This window comes from Engystomops pustulosus, chromosome 6 (genome assembly GCF_040894005.1).
Source record: "Engystomops pustulosus chromosome 6, aEngPut4.maternal, whole genome shotgun sequence".
Taxonomy (NCBI): Eukaryota; Metazoa; Chordata; class Amphibia; order Anura; family Leptodactylidae; genus Engystomops; species Engystomops pustulosus.
The window spans coordinates 124,299,807-124,320,091 of NC_092416.1; the positions used below are offsets into that span (position 1 = coordinate 124,299,807).

Consider the following 20,285-nt stretch of genomic DNA (forward strand, 5'->3'; position numbering starts at 1 on the left):
ATCGGTAACCAGCACCCAGTGTCTTGTCTTGTTTAAATACATGACACTGAGTGCTGGTTAACAAATCACATGCTCTTCACTAGAAACTCATATGCGTTCGGGCCTCCCCTTGTGTGCTAGCATTGCATTAGGAAACGCAAGGTTAGCGGAACGTGTGACCGCTCCCTTTTAGGGAGGCTAGGGCCTGCTTCAGGTGGAAAGCGTAAGCAATTACAGGCACACATAGTTGAAGGGAACCTGTCAGAAGAAATTGACTGTCACGCTCCTCCGTGTACCCCCGCTGCACCCCCGACAGTTCTCTTACCTCTCCCGGCTCCTGCTCTTCCCCGGATTGCCATGCACGCGCCTCCCCGCCTTCTAGGGCGCATGCGGCTCCTGCCGTAAATTTAGAGGGCCAGCGCACCGCTAATTGGTGCACTGGCTGAACACTTCACCTTTAAGAATCCTGCCTCCTCCTGTCTCCCCTACCGGATCTTTTTGCCTCATAGCCTAAGAGAAAGCTTCCAAGCGAGTATTCCAGCATCCCTGTGTATTCCTGCGTTCCTGTGTATTCCTACGTTCCTGTGTATTCCTGAGTGTCCCCGCTCCTGAGTCCTGTGTTGCCGTGTTACCTGAGTTCCTCCGTGTTGCTGTGTTCCATGTGCCTGTGTTCCCGTTCCCACCTGCCTGGACCTCCAGTTGCTGACCCCGGACTTGGACTTGACGTTGCATCTCTGCCGCCTGCCCTGACCCTGTGCCTGGACCTGACTAGGAGATTGTCATCCGCTAAGGTACCTCCACCTCGGCTGTCACCGCGGGCTAGTCTCACCTGGGAATGACCTGGTGGTATCCTGCCGCAGCAAGTCCAACCCGCTTTGCGACGGGCTCTGGTGAATACCAGGTGCCACTTAGACCCCGGTCCCTGGTGTTGGCTAGTTTCATCTCCCGCAGTGGTCCATAGGATCCACTGATCCCGACAGTAAGATCCGGCCATGGATCCCGCCAAGGTTCCGCCTCCCAGTCAGCCTGATCTTGCCATCATCGTGATCCACCAATCCCGGCAGATCGCTGCACAACGGAATCAGCTTGAACAAGTCACCGCCATGCTGCAACAGCTGCTAGCTACCCAGCATCAGCAACAGTCTCCTGAGGCTGCACCTGTGACTCCTGCTGCCCCGGCTTGCCTTCCTGCTGTTGAACCCAGGCTACGTCTCTCCTTGCCCGGCAAGTATGATGGTGATCCCAAGATGTGCAGGGGCTTTATAACTCAGTGCTCCCTGCACATAGAACTCATGCCATCACAATTTGTCACCAAGCGGTCCAAGGTGGCCTTTGTCCTCAGCCTCCTTTCCGGGAAAGCCCTGGCCTGGGCTACTCCTTTTTGGGACAGAGATGACCCGGCTACGGCTTCCTTCACGGCATTTCTGGCAGAGTTTTGGTCAGTCTTCGAAGAACCGGCACGGGCCTCCTCTGAGGAGACTGCATTATTGAACCTGCGCCTGGGCAACTCGTCTGTGGGAGAGTACGCAGTTCAGTTCCGCACCCTAGCTTCCGAACTGGCCTGGAACAATGCAGCCCTCATAGCTACATTTAAGAAAGGACTCTCTGCGCAGCTCAAGGATGCACTGGCGGCTCTGGACCTGCCGCCAACTCTGAATGGTCTCGTCACCCTGGCCACTCGAATTGACATTCGGTTTAGGGAGTGTGCTGAGGAACTACGCTTCGAGTACCCCCAAGGCCATGCTAGACGTCTTCCTTGCCTGGCACCTGTCTTCCAAAAGCCGCTCCAGCCCCCGCCTGACTCTTCTGCTGAGGAACCTATGCAGGTGGACCAAATCCGGCTTTCTCTACAAAAGCGTTCCAGACGACGTTAGGAGAACCTCTGCATGTATTGTGCCAGCCCAGAGCACTTCGTCGGGACTTGTCCGGCCCGTCCCCAACGTCCAGGAAACGACAGCACCTAGTGTTCTTGGGAGAGGCGTCCCTAGGTCTGAGCAAAGCCTCTCCACGCTTGATGATTCTTGTGCTCCTCAGCGCTGGTACCGGCACCCCAATTCAGGTCTCTGCTTTCCTGGACTCAGGCTCTACAGCAAACTTTGTGGACGAAGCCCTGGTCTCCCAGCACCACTTCCCAGTGGTTCATCTTAAGAAGTCATTGTCCATTGCCTCGGTAAATGGCCAGATCCTTTCTGTACCCATCTGGTTTCAGACTGAACCCCTGCTCTTGCAAGTTGGCGCTCTACATAAAGAGAGACTTTCTTTGTTTGTGCTACCCCAAAGCACTTCCGCTCTCCTGTTAGGCCTCCCCTGGTTACAACGCCATGCCCCCATTCTGGACTGGTCTTCTGGGGAGATTCTCCGATGGGGCCCGGACTGTTCTTCTCACTGTATGCAGATCCCTCATCCACTTCCTGTCAGGGATTCTACCGTGTCTCCCAAGCCTTTGGAAGGGCTTCCAGCTCCATATCTTGACTTCACAGACGTGTTCTCCAAAAAACAGGCTGAAACCCTTCCTCCACATCGTCCCTACGACTGCCCCATTGATCTGCTGCCAGGTACTTCTCCTCCACGGGGTCGGGTGTACTCGCTGTTAGTACCTGAGACTGCCGCTAGGTCTGAATATGTAAAGGAGAATCTACAAAGAGGCTTCATCCGCAAATCCTCCTCACCAGCTGGCGCTAGTTTCTTTTTTTGTCACTAAGAAGGATGGCTCTCTCTGCCCCTGTATAGACTATCGCGGTCTTAACAAAGTCGCCGTTAAGTATCGCTACCCTCTGCCGCTGATCACGGAGCTGTTTGGCCGTCTGCGGGTGCAAGAATTTTTTCCAAATTGGATCTCCGTGGGGCCTACAACCGCATCCGCATCAGGAAGGGTGATGAATGGAAGACCGCCTCGTGATGGGCATTTTGAATATCTAGTTATGCCCTTCGGTTTTTGTAATGCGCCTGCCGTTTTCAAGGAATTTGTTAATGATATCTTTTGGGACTAATTGTACAGTTGTGTGGTGGTTTACCTGGATGACATTCTAGTGTATTCTGCGGATCTCAAGTCCCATCAGTCCCACGTACGGCAAGTGCTCAGCCGCCTTAGGGTGAACCATCTCTACGCTAAACTGGAGCAGTGCCAGTTTCATCGGAAGAGCATTCCATTCCTCGGCTACATAGTTTCTGATAAAAGCTTGCAGATGGATCCTGCCAAGTTGTCTGTGGTTCTTCAGTGGCCACGCCCAGTGGGACTGCGAGCTATACAAAGATTTCTGGGCTTTGCTAATTATTATAGACATTTTATCCCACATTTTTCATCTCTGGTCGCGCCGATGGTGGTTCTTATGAAGAAGGGTGCTAATCCCCGTGTCTGGCCTCCAGCGGCAGAAGAGGCCTTCATGAAATTAAAGACGGCTTTTTCCTCCGCTTCAGTTCTTACCTGACCTGATACTGAAAAGCCGTTCCTTGTGGAAGTTGATTCCTCCTCCGTGGGCCCTGGGGCGGTCTTTACCCAGAAGGGGCCTAGGGGCCGTACTCTCATTTGCGGCTTCTTCTCCAAGACCTTCTCCTCTGCAGAGAGAAATTATTCTATTGGAGATCGGGAGCTTCTAGCTATCAATCTTTCTTTGGAAAAGTGGCGCCATCTGCTAGAGGGAGCCCGATTTCCAGTCAGCATTTTCACGGACCACAAAAACCTCCAATACCTACAGACGGCTCAGCGATTGAATCCACGTCAAGCCCGGTGGTCCCTCTTCTTTTCTCGCTTTGACTTTCAAATCCATTTTCGTCCTGCAGAGAAAAACATCAAGGCTGACGCCTTGTCCCGTGCTTCGAATGTTATGGGGGAGGACTCTGAGGCATATTGTTCCTCCAGAGAGACTTGTGCTTGCAGCGCTGGTGGACCTCCGGCAGCTGCCTCCTGGCAAGACTTATGTGCGACCTGGTCTTTGAAAGAGGATCCTGACCTGGGGACATTCTTCTCGTGTGGCTGGGCACCCTGGGGTGCAGTGCTCTGTAGCCTTAATTTCCCAATTCTACTGGTGGCCTGATTTGGTCAAGGACGTTCGGGATTTTGTGGGTTCCTGTGCCTCCTGTGCCCGCAACAAGCCCTCACGACTAAAACCTGCTGGTCTTCTGTTGCCGTTACCCGTGCCTACCAGCCCATGGTCTCATGTGGCTATGGACTTTGTTACAGATCTGCCGCCATCATCTGGCAATACCGTTATCTGGGTGGCAACTGACCGCTTTTTGAAGATGTCTCATTTTTTCCCTCTGCCAGTTTTGCCTTCTGCTCCACGTCTCGCCATCCTCTTCTTCCAGCATATTTTCTGTCTTCATGGTCTCCCCCGACACATCGTCTCGGATCGAGGAGTTCAGTTCGTGTCCAAATTCTGGAGATCTCTGTGCAACCAGTTGCAGGTGAAATTGGACTTTTCTTCTGCCTATCACCCACAGACTAACGGCCAAGTGGAGAGGGTGAATCAGACTTTGGGGTGCTACCTCCGCCATTTTGTCTATGTCCGTCAGGACGACTGGGCTTCTCTTCTACCATGGGCGGAGTTCTCTTACAATTCCCTGGACTCCACTTCTGCCGCTTCTGCAACCTTTTTTATTAACTATCTACTGCATTCTCGGCTCCTCTTCCATTACCCTTGTCTGCAGATGTTCCTGCTGTGGAGGACTTGGTACGTGATCTTAAAGCCATTTGGGAACAAGTCCACGCCTCTTTGCTCCAAGCTTCAGCCCAGACCAAGCGTCAAACGGACAAAAGACGCCGACCATTTCCTGTTTTAGCTCCTGGTGACAGGGTCAGGCTGTCCGCCAAGTATGTTCGACTGAAGATCCCGGGCTATAATTTGGGTCCCCGGTTATTGGGTCCATTTGAAATCCTTGGCCTACAAGTTGCGTCTGCCTCCTAGCATGCGCATGTTCAACTCTTTCCACGTTTCTCTCTTTAAGCCAGTCATCCTCAACTGCTTCAACCGACAAATTTCTCCTCCTCCGGCACCACAGGCTGATTCCACCGATGTCTTCAAGGTGAAAGAGATCCTGGATACTAAGACGGTGAGAGGTAGGCGGTTGTTTCTGGTAGACTGGAAAGGATTTGGTCCTGAGGAGAGATCGTGGGAGCCAGAGGATAACATCCTGGACAAGAGCCTGTTTCAACGTTTTCTCAGGCCCAACAAGAGAGGGAGGCCGAGGGGGGGTTCTGTCACAGGTGCTCCCGCGATCCCTGTCTCGGATCGAGGTTGCACCCGTGCTCCTCCGTGTACCCCCGCTGCACCTCCGCCAGTTCTCTTACTTCTCCCGGCTCCTGCTCTTCCCCTGACTGCTGTGCGTGCATGTCCCCGCCTCTGAAATTACATTAAAACAGACAGTGTTTAAATATATTGAAGACCTCTTTACCTCATTTACCTTTACCTCTTTACCTACATTATTGTATCTGGTTGTGTGCAGAACTATAAATACATTATTATACAATATACTTATTTTTAAACAAAATACAGGCAGTCCCCTACTTAAAAACACCCGACTTACAGACGAACCCTAGTTACAAACGGACTTCTGGATGTTGGTAATTTCGCGTTTTTATGTCGCGTTACCCGAATATTTCCGATTTGTGCCGATTTTCCCTTAATTGCCCCGGGATTTTGGCGCACGCGATCGATTTGTGGTGCATCGGCGCCAGCATGCATGCAACGGAAATCGGGGGACGTGGCCGTAAGAAAACCCGACAGATTCGGAAAAACCGCTGTATTTTTTAAAAAAGGTGACGCTTGACACGCACTTACCTGCACCCAGGATAGGACGGTGAACTTCAGTGAACTCCGGAATTCAGCGCAGCAGCTGCACCTAGTGGACATTGGGCGCACTACCTTAGTGAATCGCCAGAAGACCCGAATCCTGGGTAAGTAAATCTGCCCCATTGTGTTACATATATAAGTAACATAGAATTTTGCTCATAAAACTAAGCTTGTTGACTTAAACAAACAAACAGGGAATCATGTTATGTCACAATATATAACTTTAACAAAGTAATTTATTGTTGATTGTACCTATTATGGGCTTAAAATAGTCCTTGTTAGGATTTTATTGTAACTGTATGTGGTAATATTACAGACATATCTTAATTACACTGCGGGAGCCAGACAGGATCTCTCACAGAGAAACCTTGGTTAATTTATCGCGTTAAGCTATTCAGGAATATGGTTAAAATCACCTAACACCCCCCATTCCTGAACATACACCTCTCTTGTCTGATATGGGGTGCCCAGTTGATCAGAAGCAATTGCACTATTATTCCATCCTCCTACCAAAACTTATGGAGAGTAACATGAAACTATAAGAAATAGGTAACTCACTGAGCGGAGGGACAGCAGGTGAACATCCTCCTCTCAGTAACATCACAGTCAAGGGGGTGAGAGCAAAAACCCAGTGAGTTTAAATAAGCAAGGCAGAGAAACCCCTTTATCAGTCTCTAGAGGTTCTATTTTCAGCTGGATAGGGTGTCCAAAAGTTATTCTGTAGAACCTCCCGGCCAGAGGTCTATTCATTTTTATCCCTTTTATTTTTAAACTGTTTGTGTGTATTTTGTGTATCCTTTTTCTGTCAATTGCATGTTTTTCATGTTTGCACATTAGTATATTGCATTTATAAAACATAATAAGTCTCTGCTTGTAGTCTTAACTTAAATTTCCATAGAGATAGTGTTACCCATATCCATTTTAAATCATCTTATAGCTTATTGTGTAATCCATAATTTGGGGTTTCTAAATTGTTGAGGGACTTATGGAAACTATTTGTCTTCTTATTATATATGAATAAGAGAAGTACCGTATATGTGGTGGCAGTAAAGGATTTGAAAGAGTGGCAGGGCTTGGAAAGTAGGATATAGTGTAAAGATGGCACCTTGTGAGGGTCTCTAGGGTAAGTGCATCCCATGATTACACCTGCAAGTGGGGGTTTGTCACACTATATTACACTCATTTATACTGAACTATGGTCAGTTTATGGTTTATGACTAGAGAAGATTTGACTTGGAACACCCTGGCCAATCACATCCATGGCTAGTTGTTAGCTGCTTTGCAGCTAATTTGGCAATATGTCTGGGTTGAAAGGAATGCGCCCAGATGCCTAACATACACTTCGGGTCTGCTTATCTCTATTTATGACCCATTGGGTTAATGAAATATCAGGCAGTTTCTTTGACAGATTTATATATGAATGAGAAATGGAAATTATGAAAATATGCAGGCAGTGCAAAAGAAACTTCATTTCTTTTTTAAAGAGACCAATTAAGAAAATATTATATGTATAGTCAGTCATCTGATCAGAGATTGGCTGAGAAAGTGTGGTAAAGGGGATCTTCTTTCTAAAGTATGAGCAGGTTCTGGAAGTTTGTATCTGAAGTCTGTATCTTTCATGTATTTATAACATTTTCAGTGTTTTTATAAATATTATGTTTTTTAAGCTGTTGTAGTTAACCTGTCCAATAACAATGCAACGACAAGCTGTCAGACTGGGTAAGCAGTGACAAGCTAGTCCTGGACGTCCCTGTGGGCTATGGTCCTGCCTGCAACAGATAAAACCACTATCAGGAACCTAACTGACAGACCCTAAGAGACCCTACAAGGTGACAGGGAAAACTTACTTCATCTGGCAGCTGATTGGATAGTGGCACGGACAGGTAACAGTAAATCAAAAATAGACTTGTCTTCACACTATAACACAGAATAGCGTGAAGCCAATAAAAAAATATTCAGGGAAAGCGGGGTCACTCTGGGAGAGACAAGACACAGAGGGGCAAACAACAGATAATAGCAAAGTCAGATAAACTAGGTTCAAATCCAAGATGGCAGCGAGGCACAGAAATGTATAGTGAGAGAATGGTCGAATAAAATTAGCTGAGGTCGGATACACAAAATAGCAAAGATACAGTATAGCAATAGCACAAGCACAAACAAAACCAAGAGTAGGACTGCAATAACTAGCAACCTCTGAAGGAAATAGGCACAATTTAAAGAGATCGATGGACACTCCCCCCGGCACTCACTGATTCAGTCCTTGATCACTCAAGCCACAGCTGCACACAAAACAAGTTCAAACTCTGGGTTGGGATAGTTCCTGGTATACATATGCTCATTTCCATCGCAAATTGTAGTTAAATATTTTTTTAAATGACTAACTCCTAAATATGACATAATCCAAAGATATTTAATGCTGGGGCAAAAAAATACACTACAACAGGTTGGCAATTTGCAGTGTTACCTCGTGCCTTCTCTAAGTCGTATCTTTGTTAGTGGAATCAGTGAGGATCCTTTCTGAATGCTGAATACTCAGTGCCACAAAATGATCTTGAGTTTTCTGTAATGAGAGCAGAGCACTTACGCGTCATACGTAAGAAGACAATACAACAGGTGTGTCCTCATTGAGACAAAACATGCCAATTACTTACAATGGCACCAAAATTCATTAACTCCCTTGGAAAGCGCACGGCTTTGCTTTCAGTGTACAAGAAAGAATATGGAACATTTCTACCAGCATGCAGTAACGGAGCAATGCCATCAAATGCAAATTGTCGACATTATCGGGAATGAAGGTTTATAATACATTGCTCCCTATCAAACATAATGTATGGCAAATGTAGCATTGAATTGAAGATAATATGAATAATAATGTATTTGCATGCACTTGGCCTCTTGTCCTAGACAATGACAAGGTCATACCTTATTACTAAGGAAAAGATTCCATGGTGATTTTTTTCTGTAAAAAAGTAACACAAATGATTCATCATTCTAATATATTGTGTAACTAGCTGAAAACAACTAATAAAACAAGTAGTTTCTCAAAGTTTTAGAGATCCCTGCACTAATCAGATACAAGTACCACTTTTGGTAACAAATCTCCTCCATTTCTTGAAATTTTCTTTGCCCGAAGGCAACAATTTAACAAGCAAGTTTGTTGTGATGCCACATGTTCTAAGTAGAAGGGTCTTATATAAAACGGTGGGTATGGATAGTTTTCAGATCCCTAAATTTTTCACTCTTTGTTTCATTGCAGCCAATTGGTAAAATCGAAAAAGTTCTTTTTCTGCTCATTAATATACACTCTGCTGCCCATCTTGACAGAAAAAACCCCCCTGAAATGTAGGTATTTTTGCTAAATTATTAAACAAGAAAAATTGAAATATCACATGTTCATAAGTATTCAGATCCATTGCTCAGTTTTGAATAGTATCATCTTTTGAGCCAGTACATGGGTCTTCTTGGAAATGAAGCAGCAAGTTTTTTATACTCTGCCATTCTTCCTTGCAGATCCTCTCCAGTTCCCTCAGGTTGGATGGTGAACATTGGTGTAAAGCGATTTTCAAGTCTCTCCAGAGATGCTCAATTTGGTTTAGGTCAGGGTTCTGGTTGGGACAGTCAAGAATGGTCACAGAGTTGTTCTGAAGCCACTGTTTTAGCTTTGTGCTTAGGGTCATCGTCTTGTTGGAAAGTGAACCTTCAGCCCATTCATTTAGGATATCTCTGTGCTTGGTCGCATTCATCTTTCCTTCAGTTACAACCAGTCGTACTGTCCCTGCAGCTGTAAAACACAGGTGATGAGTGGGACCTGCACACATACCGCTTAGAATTAACACCAAAAAGTTGAATCTTCATCTTATCACTAAACCAAACAACTAGATGAGAAGTAGAAATAATACCAATTCACAAACAATATTTTTAATATCATAACAACATCATCTTTATTATTAGTTCTAATAAAAAAACAATAACGTTAAAATGAAATCACAAACATGGAGAATAAAATACCCTACTTGCCTACGACATATCTCTGATGCAGGAATTTCCTCTGAAATATGCATTGGGTGTCGCATCTCGTGTTGGGCCCCCTGACTATATCCTGGCTTTATTTCATTTGTGATGTAAGTGAACAAACGATATACCACTACCGGTAGATAACTGTTGGGTATAGGTTTCACCTATGTTTTACCATTCTTACCATTACCAGACAGATCCAATATACTGTATCTTTACAGTTTATTTATTATGCATGATGCAGTGTTCTATTTTGGGTTGAGCTTCATCTCATGAGACCAATGAATCTTATTAATTAATCTTACTTTTTGCAAACTGTATGCAAGCTTTCATGTCTTGCACTGAGGAGAGGCTTCTGTTTGCACATAAAAGCCCTGACTGGTGGAGGGCTTCAGTAATAGTTGACTCAGTCACACTGATCTTGTGGTTCTTCTTTACCTATCTTACCACGCCTCTTCTCCAATGATTGCTTAGTTTGGCTTGATGGCCAGGTTGACGAAGTGTTGTGGTCATACCAAACTTCTTCCATTTAAGGATTATTGAGGCCACTGTGCCCTTAGGAACCCTGAATGCTGCAGAAATTATTTTTTAACCTTGACTAGATCTGTGCCTTACCACAATTTTTTCTCTGAGCTCTTTGGGAAGTTCCTTAGACCTCATGATTCTCACATGCTCTGACATGCATTGGGAGATCTTATATAGACAGGAGTTTACCTTTATGAATCAAGTCCAATCACTTTAATTAAACACAGCTGGACTGCAATGAGTATAAACATATCAAGGAGGATCAGAAGAAAACGGACAGCCTGTGAGTTAAATATGAGTATCACAGCAAAGGATCTGAATTCTTTTGACCATGTGATATTTCAGATTTTCTTTTTTAACATACTTGCAAAAATTTCTGGGTTTTTTTCTGTCAAAATGGCGTGCAGAGTGTACACTAGTGAGCAAAACAAGAGCTTTTTTGATCTTATCAATTGGCGGCAATATATATATAATAATATATATATAGATATATTGGAAGGGTCTATAAAATTATATATAGAACATGAAGAGTCAGAGAACACAAGCACCAGCCAATGTGAATCAAACAGTTTTATTCAGGCCAGGCTTGAGAAAGCTCTCTAGGTGAGAAATGGACTGTCATCTATGGCGTCCAACATCTTTCTGTATCTCACTGGTCTTAATGAAGCTGTTAAATTTACAATGGGAAGTGCCCTTGTTATCTTCCTCTTCAAGTTAGATATTTTGTTTCATTATTTGCCTTTTGCTAACCTTGTGTGGAAGGAGTTATATTTATTCTGGGGACTGTTGCCAGTGTTTACACATCAATATAATTAAGCTCTGAAACTATTTTTGGCAAAACATGCACTGTGGAGAGACGCTTTCATAACCCGTATATAAACCATGGTGTTATAGGCTGAACCAGCCATAAGAAAGTTGAGCCTGTTGCCTCTTGCCTACAGAAAGATGGGGACAGCATCAGGGGAGCAGTTAGCTGCTACAAACCGGAACCTCACATTTAAAAGCTGTGTCTCTTCACACCCAATGTCAGCATGGGTTTGAGATACTGCATGGAGAACCCAAAATAACCTAATAAGGCAGCAGAGAGTTTAGGTTCACCTCTGCTTAACCGTTTGCCATCAATGCCATTTTCAGTGTTTGCATCTTCCTTCCAAAAGTCATAACTTTTTATTTTTTCATTTACAGATCTCTCTGAGGACTTGTTTTCCACAGAAGAATTAGGACTTCTAATATTAAGAAGAGTGAGAAGCTTGAACAAATTCCAAATGCCACAAACAAATTTGCATAATTTTCTTACGTATTCTGTTTTATGCCTTTCACTGTACAGTCCAAATGAAACCAGTAGGGTCTAATGCAGTTCACTCTGTGACAGACCTGGGAATCTTGGTGAGAATCTTGCTTTCCCCTGATGATGCCATGGGGAGCGACACTCTGTGTGGTCGAAGACAACTGTGTCATCTAAATAGCTGTGGCACCTCCATATTCTTCTACCTCATCGGGGGTGGCATTCATCTGCCAAGGCAGACCTCTCCAAGGCTTCCAGGCTTGGTACTTGACCCTATCTGTCGCAATCTGCTGTAAAAGGGACTCTTTTAAAAAAGTACATAATACACAGCTCTGCCTTAAGGTTTGTATCTATGTGGCAGCAGTTGCTAGAAATAAATACTGAAACTGTAGAATGAGATCCCAGCCATACAGTAAAGGTCAGAAGTTTGTCTATTCCTGATTCAGTGTCTGCTTCTTTCTCATGAGCCACTTTATTGTGGCCCTAGCCCTCTTGTTATCTCATCAGTCCACTTACGTGTTGGACATGTCCTCACGTGTTGATGATACTTATAAATGACATTATTAGTAACCTTCTGCAGACATGTCCCATAAATATACCTTACTGCATTGCAGAACTGCATAAGCTTGGTGCACTCTAGAAATCGTTGGCTACAGTCTTGGCACTGACACATGAATTGATTTGACAATAACTTACTATTCCTTCCTCTCGCAGCAATTACTGGAAAGCTCATTTGTAACTGGATCCTTTCATACCCTGGGACTCATTTCTGAAGGATCTAGCACATCTACTAATGCTAAGTAGTGCAGATTCTTACACATTTAGGACAATGTATCATTCCTTACACACCATACAACTGGTGTGCAAGTCACACATAATCCCAATTTTTGGTGCACGGCATTGTTTACACACAATATTGCAACTGCAAACTGCCTCAGCTAGACAGATTTTGGGGCATTCATTACTGGCTGTGCACCATTTTTTGTTGGCCATGGTATTTTCTGTGGTTTGTGACATATGTACCATAGTTATTGCTTCTTTTCCGCCTTTTTTTACATTTTTGTTCAATTTGTTTGCTCTCTTCGATTCTGACACTTTTCCTGCACTTCTAGATTTGCAAAACTTTCTATGGGGCAGCTTTTGGCTCATAATTAAACAAAAAGTTTATTTTAGTAATATGTAAATCAACCCAGTAGCCTCGGCAGTTAATTTACATATTACCAAAATAAGGTTTTTTAACAAGTTAGTTTTCAGGATTAATAAATTACATATTAGGGCAGATAGTGTAGATTTGTACCTTGTTAGTTATGGAGAGCAGAAGAAGAGTGAAGAAATCAGGCGATACCTTTTTGAGGCAGTATATTTGATGGTGAGGAAAAATGAAATTGTTAAAAAAATGCATTTGCAACATCTTCTTGTGGGCTCAGTTTTTATGGATTTCACTGTTCACGGTGATACCACATTTATACAGGTTTTATTGTGTTTTAATACATTTATATAAAAGGAAAACCTTTTGTACAAAAAAAATCTTCATTTTCCCCCTTCTAATGCTAATAACTTTTTCATTCTACAAGATACAGAGCTGTGTAAGGGATAATTTTTTTCTGAGATGAGCTGATGTTTTCACTGCTACCATTTTGAGGACTATATGACCTTTTGTTTACTTTTCATTAAATTGTTTATGTGTTGTAAAATGGAAAAAAAAGGGGCGATTCATACATTTGGGCACTATTTTCCATTATAGGGTTCAATACCGTGATTAAACGTTTTTAGATTTTGATAAATCAAGGCTTTTTGGATGCGGAAATACCTCGCATGTTTATGATTTTATTTGTTTGTTTATTTTTATATCAGTCATAGGGAAAGGGGTGTGATTTGAATGTTTTTTTTTTTTTGTTTTTTTTTTTTCCCTTTTTTTAAATTTCTATTTACCATTTTTTAGACCCCCTAGTGTACTTTATCCCTAGGGGTAGCTAAATGTCGTTCCCCAATGAAGTCACAGACAGCAATAATCAAGTGCTAGTGATAATGAATCTGTCACAGTATAAGACTGTTGAGTTCTACTTTTAGACCTGCCTTTAGCTGTTCTAAACTGTGCGCCATGTGTTGGCTCATTCTCCTTTCTTTTAAACCACAAGGCCACACACCCTTTGTTGGATGAGTCAGAAAACTGCCCAAAAAATGGTCTAAAAGCCTTCATAAATGTGTCAGAAGACATTTTAGACATTTTTTGGCACATATCCGTCATTTTCAGGTGTAGAAGCAATAATGAATTCCCCTCTGTGTGTTTGTGTGGACTATCCAAGTCCAAGAACAGTCCACACATGGGGTCTGGCTGCATATGATAAAGGAGGTAGTTAATCTCTGAAACACTTAATCTTCAAATAAATATCCATAGTATCATTGTAAGTGTGGACCCTCCACCTCATTTCCTGAGAATGACCTCTCTTTCCCTATGGCGCCAATCCAATCTAATGTGATGTATTGTCTTATTGTTTTGACACACAGAATATTTCCCACTGAGTCATGCCCCATATTTCAGAGACCATGGCCATTTCTGAAACCACAACCATATTAGTTGGACTAGTTGGAAAAGTGGATATGGCGCAAGGCATTTCAGACAATGCTTTGCCTAAATGACCCTCAATGTACATAGAAAGAGGCTTTCCAGTTTGGATTCGTACAGGACGCCCCTTTAACTGAGTGCCCCAGAAAAAAATCGGGTGCACACAGTCCATGCACTTTGGGCACGTGCAGCATGCGCCACATTTATGAAGGCCGAGTCATAGTAAATCTGGGCCATTGTGTAGCTGACTGGAGGCACAGCTAAAACCTGTCTTGTGAAGACCTTGGCAGATTATATTTGTGACAGCACATCAGTGACATGTTTTTGTAAACTCTAGACTTGACGGTTTATCAGGTAAATGGAAAAGCTTTTACTTTTCACTTGTCCAACTATTTGTACTGTGCATAGTCTGAGGCTTTTTACATCAGCACACACGCTTGTTTTCTGCAGATGCAGTTGACACAGTAAATGGGAAAGAACTAAATGTGTGGGTGGTGATAGGATGAGGTTGTCACAGGTGAGATGGGGACAGAACCAGTGGCATTTGGAAGAATTTACGCCTCAGTGGCAGATCAGATTTTGCTTAGAGAAGCGAGAAGACTTAGAGGTTTGATGTGCTAGAAGAATAGTATTAAAAAAAGAATAGTGAAAAAATTACATAAAAGGATGAAAAACAGGTCAGCCATCATTCCAGTCTTAGGTAGCTGAGAGAAAGGGTCAAGTGTAGAGAGGAGAGTTTATATTAAAGGGAAACTCTGCTTCATCATCTTCTGACATGTTTTTAAGAAGGAGTATTTCAATGCCAGCTTTCAGTGCATTGCAGTCTCTTCAATGCTACATCATAAGATTATTTAAAATTCCTATGGGATGTTGTATTTATGATATGACTTCAATAGATACCTTAATAGATGACCTTATCATCATAATAAAGACGTGGGGGGTGGTATTTATCTGGGTTTCTGCGCCACACCAGCTTATTGCTAGCACTTGTGATTATTTCCCCCTTTACGCCAGGGGGTGGGCACAGCAGGCAGGGAGTAGGCTGGGGCAGTCCTGTTCTTGCATCTGCGCACTCACTGCAGCCGGCAAATACTGATCTGTTGGTATGGTCTGATCAGATGATTAAGCAACTGGTATGATGTGATTACTTCCCACATAACCCATTTATAGTACTTATATAGTACCTAATCTTGCAGTGGGACTCATGGTCTCTGCCTACCAATAAGGCAGCACATTAATTCACAATCTCCTTATAGCCTTTTACCACCTCTATGCCTCCATGCGCACAAATTATCCATGGGGAATATCCATTTGGTATTTATGCCTTTGACATGTTATAGAACTGTGAATTGTTCTCAGCACTTAGTTCAAAAGACAGGATTTTAATTAAGTCAAATAAACTAAAAGAATAAAATGTAAAATGTAACAAGCCTTCTTACCCTTCCCACCACTTAGAAAAAGAACGCTGGCGGTGAGCTCAGAAAAATAATGGTCACAGACAAGATTATAAATATGACAAAAAAAATTGAGAGACGAAGATTGAGAGCAAAAACAAATCAATAATGGATTGCAAACGCACAGAGGATGATGGGAGAGGAGGTGGAAGAGGGAGAGAAGACGCGGAGATAACAACAGATGTGTGGTGGAGAGAGACTGAGGGGGAGGTAGGGAGATAGGGGACGATATAGGTGGAAAAGGAGACAGAATTTAAGCCACAAACTGTAACAAAGATAGGAACAGAGGGATAAAAAACAAGGTATGCCTCCACTTAGTGTAGAGAAATTGTGCTTCTTAAGGTCAAGACTAAGAGAGCAGAAATGAAAGAAGAAAAAAAGAAAAGAAAACAGAGTTCCAAAAGCAATAAAAGTCTCCAAGGGATCTATCGGGACCAATTGAGTAATGACAATAGCTATGTTATCTCCATGGCAACTGGACATGACTGTTGAGACTTTTATGTTCTCAATAGAGCAAGTCTCTTTTCCCTGACTTTATTGAGCCTCAGGCACAATTATAGGTTTTCTTATACTTATTCCAGTAATAATGGGGCATTTTGTAAGAGAATAATTAGGTATATTTTAAAATGTATAAGCAAAAATGTGTGCCAATTTAAAAGCATGACAAAATCTTTTGTCTAATGGTCACTGCAGCAGGAGAGCGGTTTTGTTGGTTTTGGGGGAGGAAGTCACTTGTCCAGAGGGACATTTGTAAGGACTGAGCGGGTGCGAAGTCATGATGTGGATTTGTCACGGGTTTTGAGACTGGGGTTGATACAAACCTTAAAGGACATCTACCACCAGTTTTACTGATGGTAGATGAATCCTACAAAGAAGTTCCAAAGGAATTATGTTCCTCAGGACTTCTTTTATTATAACTCTATATGATGTGATTGCGGCAATATTGAGTTATACAAATTATGCTAATTAGCCTGGTGAGCGCTGGCTACGAGTGCCTCATCTTAATTTATTAATTTCCTCTGTTCTGATACAAGTTCTGACCTGTCTGGTTATTGGAACGGATGATTGAAAGAATTTAAAGACAAGGCGTTCTAAGGTGCTCATAGCCAAAGCGCCCCATTACAACTATATTGTTGCTATCCATCATATAGAGTTACAATAAAAGAGTTATAATAAAAGAAGTCCTCAGGAACATTGTTCCTCAGTAGTTCTTAGTAGGACACGTTTACCATCAGCAAATGGAGTGTGAATGGAAAACCTTTGGAGACTTTAGTAGAAAATTCCAGTCTTAATGAATTACCCCCATTATGTTAACCAACATATTGGTCCTGGGGAGACATGGGTAGCATCAAATAATATATAGTAGTCAGCCGAAGCCTCAAGCTACACTCTGGCTTTCTATGGTAGTTGACAAATGGAGTTTGTGTCTGAAATCTATGTCTAATGTAAGTAACTTTTATATTCCTTGACATTTCCCTGCTGTCCACTGCACTATCCTTTTGGCAATAAACGCTGTGTTTCTGTTTTTGCCTGTAATCTGTCACACTTGCGTTGCAGATCATACCAGAGTGCAATGGGGCTTATTTACTAAGGGTCGCATTTTTGTCGAGTTTCGCAACTTTTTGGGGATCGTGCCGGGGATTGTGTCGCACGCAATTGTTTTGTGGCGCAATCGCGCCGGCTTCCATGTGACACAAGTCAGACAATCCGACGGATTCGGACTACGCACGGGATTAAACATTTCAATTTGTGTCACAAGCCAAGCACTTGCATGCACCAGGAAGAAGAAGGTGAACTCTGGCAGACCTGAGCGGGGAAGCGACACATGCAGGATATCGGGCACGCGATCTTCATGTATCGCAGCATCGAGTTCATCCTCGTCTGACAGTCAGGATCGGGAATCGCGCACCATAGACTTGTATGGTGCCTTTTTCCTGGGCATGACTTGCAAAAGTAAAGAATGCTGAGATTTTAACGAGTGTAAAAAAAAAAGTGCTGCGTACCTGAAAGGAATGAAAGTGTGACAAAACCCATTGAATACAATGGGTACAATACATGTATCTTTATTTCTGCTAGTCAAATTGCCTCATTTATGCGACTTTTGGCATTTTTGCGGCTTTTCACTGCAGCTTTTGCTGTCGTTTTTCAAGCACGCCTTGGTCTGCACTTTGTGCAGGTGGCTTATGTATCTTTGTTTTCCAGATGTTCCGTGCGACTTTTCACTTATGTGTCACTTTTTTGCTTATTTTTCCGACATGACCTTAAATCCAAAATTAACAGTAGTGTCCACTTCTGCATATAACTTTCTCACATGTCCTCTCCTGTATACTGTATAACCCCTCACATGGCTTGTGTCCACTCTTGTATATAACCCCCTCACTTGGCTTGTGTCCATGTGGATTTGAGACATTTGCATCAAAAAGTCTCAAAAAGAAGCCAAAATTTGCGCCTGCTAGGAGAGGAAAAACTGAACATTTATCAGAAGTAAAAAAACATGATCATACATAAGGCGCAAAAATGCCAAATGTCTCAAAAATTCACCAAAGAAAAAAAAACTATGATACATGTCCCAAATTGAGTCAGAGTGCAATATGAGTTCTGCACGTCAAAAACACACGCAGAACACATGCATGAAAAGGGGCCTAAGAGTCTGAAGTCCTTGTCTAATTTGAAGTCCAATTCGTTTGCAGCCTACCCGCTACACCTATGAGACTTATAAGACAGCTTCTCGCACTGGATACTGCTTATGCAAAGGCTTCTAGTGTTTGCTGTTTATGTCATTGTTCCTGTTTTTTCCTTCTGCCTCATTATTGGATTGGTTTCCCTGGACTCTGCTCACACACAAGTTATACCTGGATTGATTATGTCCCTGCCATGCTCTGCTGCCATATTTCCTGATGCTGCCCCCAGACGATCGCAAGAAGCAGTAGATTGGCAGCAGATTATTCTGCTACCAATGTGTACTTAGAATATATATAGGGTACACTGCATTTTTAGTGTCATTTCTTTGTTCATCTTTTTTTGGTTCATTAATCTTTATTGTTTAGAGAAAACGTAAAAGTTGTTAAAAATAAAGTATTAAAAAAATCACTGCACTGCACAGTGCACATTTCTGCCTATACACTTGTTCAATTAATCATTCAAGGAGGAGAGTTTATTGGTTCTGGAGCCCGGTCAGCAGATGCATAATACCTCTGTTTGTAATGCAGAATACCTTTGTCTATCTTGGCAAGGACTGTACCTGCAGGATTCTCTGTAGTTTCGCAGCGACCAATGTTACTTTGAATCTTGTGAACAATGCAGGTGACATTATCCAGGTGTCAGGCTTGTATTGTAGTGAATTCCTGGCCATGGCTGGGTTGTTAGTGAGGCTTTAGTTGTATTGCCTACAATGCATCACACTGCATTAAAATCTGTATTTGCTGGAATATACTGTATTTATAATTACTAAATGCAATAGATATATTAAAATGACCCTAAGCTATAATAGATTTGTATTCATTCTTGTGAATAAAATAATTTAAGAATGCTCTTTATTGATGAGTTGCTATGAGGAGTGCTTCTATGGGTATCTTTATAGCTTCCTCCCCAAGCCTCTTCTTTTGGCATAAACAACCGTTAGGGTGGTCAAGAAGACAATATAATTGTACATTGTAATACATTATAGTGCCCAGAAATTATGTGCATTTGTAGAGGTAGAAGAGGGAAGGAAAGACAGCAATCCAAAACCTGCACGTGAGTTCATGTAGTTTAGTGCTCGCAGCCAGAGGTTCTGGTACATGAACCTGTAGTCCAAGACATCGATGGAGGAAGCCACAGCACGCCAGGAAATCCAAAGTATAAAGGCTTTATTTACATAGAAGGCATTCTATTTACATAGAATGCGAATTTTATGCCTTCTATGTAAATAAAGCCTTTATACTTTGGATTTCCTGGCGTGCTGTGGCTTCCTCCATCGATGTCCCACATTTGTAGAGGTACACACTTGTAAATGGCCCCTTAAAGGAAATCTACCATCAAAATCAAATATGTATAAAACAGAGACACTTACTCATAGATTGACACACTGTGACTGCGGTAATCTTCTTATATTTGTTATTATATTTGTTAGCCTCCTTCCTTCTAAAATCAACTTTTAGAATTATGCTAATGAACCTGAGGTGCTCTGGTGGTGGTTTACAGAGCCCCTCACTGCTGCACTGTCATAGGCTGTAATCTAGTAGCAGCAGAAAGTGCAGGGGGAGGGTGGAACCTTCTCTGCTCATAGTAACAGTCTGTAAAAAGACATCACTGAGTTGCTCTGGGAACACCCACCTGAACCCCTTAGTATCAATACAGGCAGTCCCCGGGTTACATACAAGATAGGGACTGTAGGTTTGTTCTTAAGTTGAATTTGTATGTAAGTCGGAACTGTATATTTTATCATTGTAATCCCAGACAGAACTTTTTTGCTCTCTGTGACAATTGGATTTCAAAAATGTTGGTTTGTTATAAGAATCAGGATTAACAATAAATCTTCATTACAGACACCTCTGATAACTGTTATAGCTGTTTATTATAGCCTAGGACTAAAGTACAATAAATTACCAATATCCAGAGGTCTGTTTGTAACTAGGGGTGGAATGTAAGTCGAGTGTTCTTAAGTAGAGGACCGCCTGTAGTATAATTTTAAA

General features: G+C 42.7%; 1 long non-coding RNA gene across 4 annotated transcripts in view; it reads left to right on the plus strand.

Moving 5' to 3' along the window:
• The window catches only part of LOC140064212 (uncharacterized), a 92,719-nt gene extending 80,693 nt beyond the window's left edge, over nt 1-12,026 (plus strand). For all 4 annotated transcript variants that reach the window (XR_011847722.1, XR_011847723.1, XR_011847724.1 and 1 more), the window contains one exon: nt 11,493-12,026. This is a non-coding gene — a long non-coding RNA (uncharacterized lncRNA). The remainder of the gene's footprint in view (nt 1-11,492) is intronic.
• Nucleotides 12,027-20,285: the final 8,259 nt, after the last annotated feature.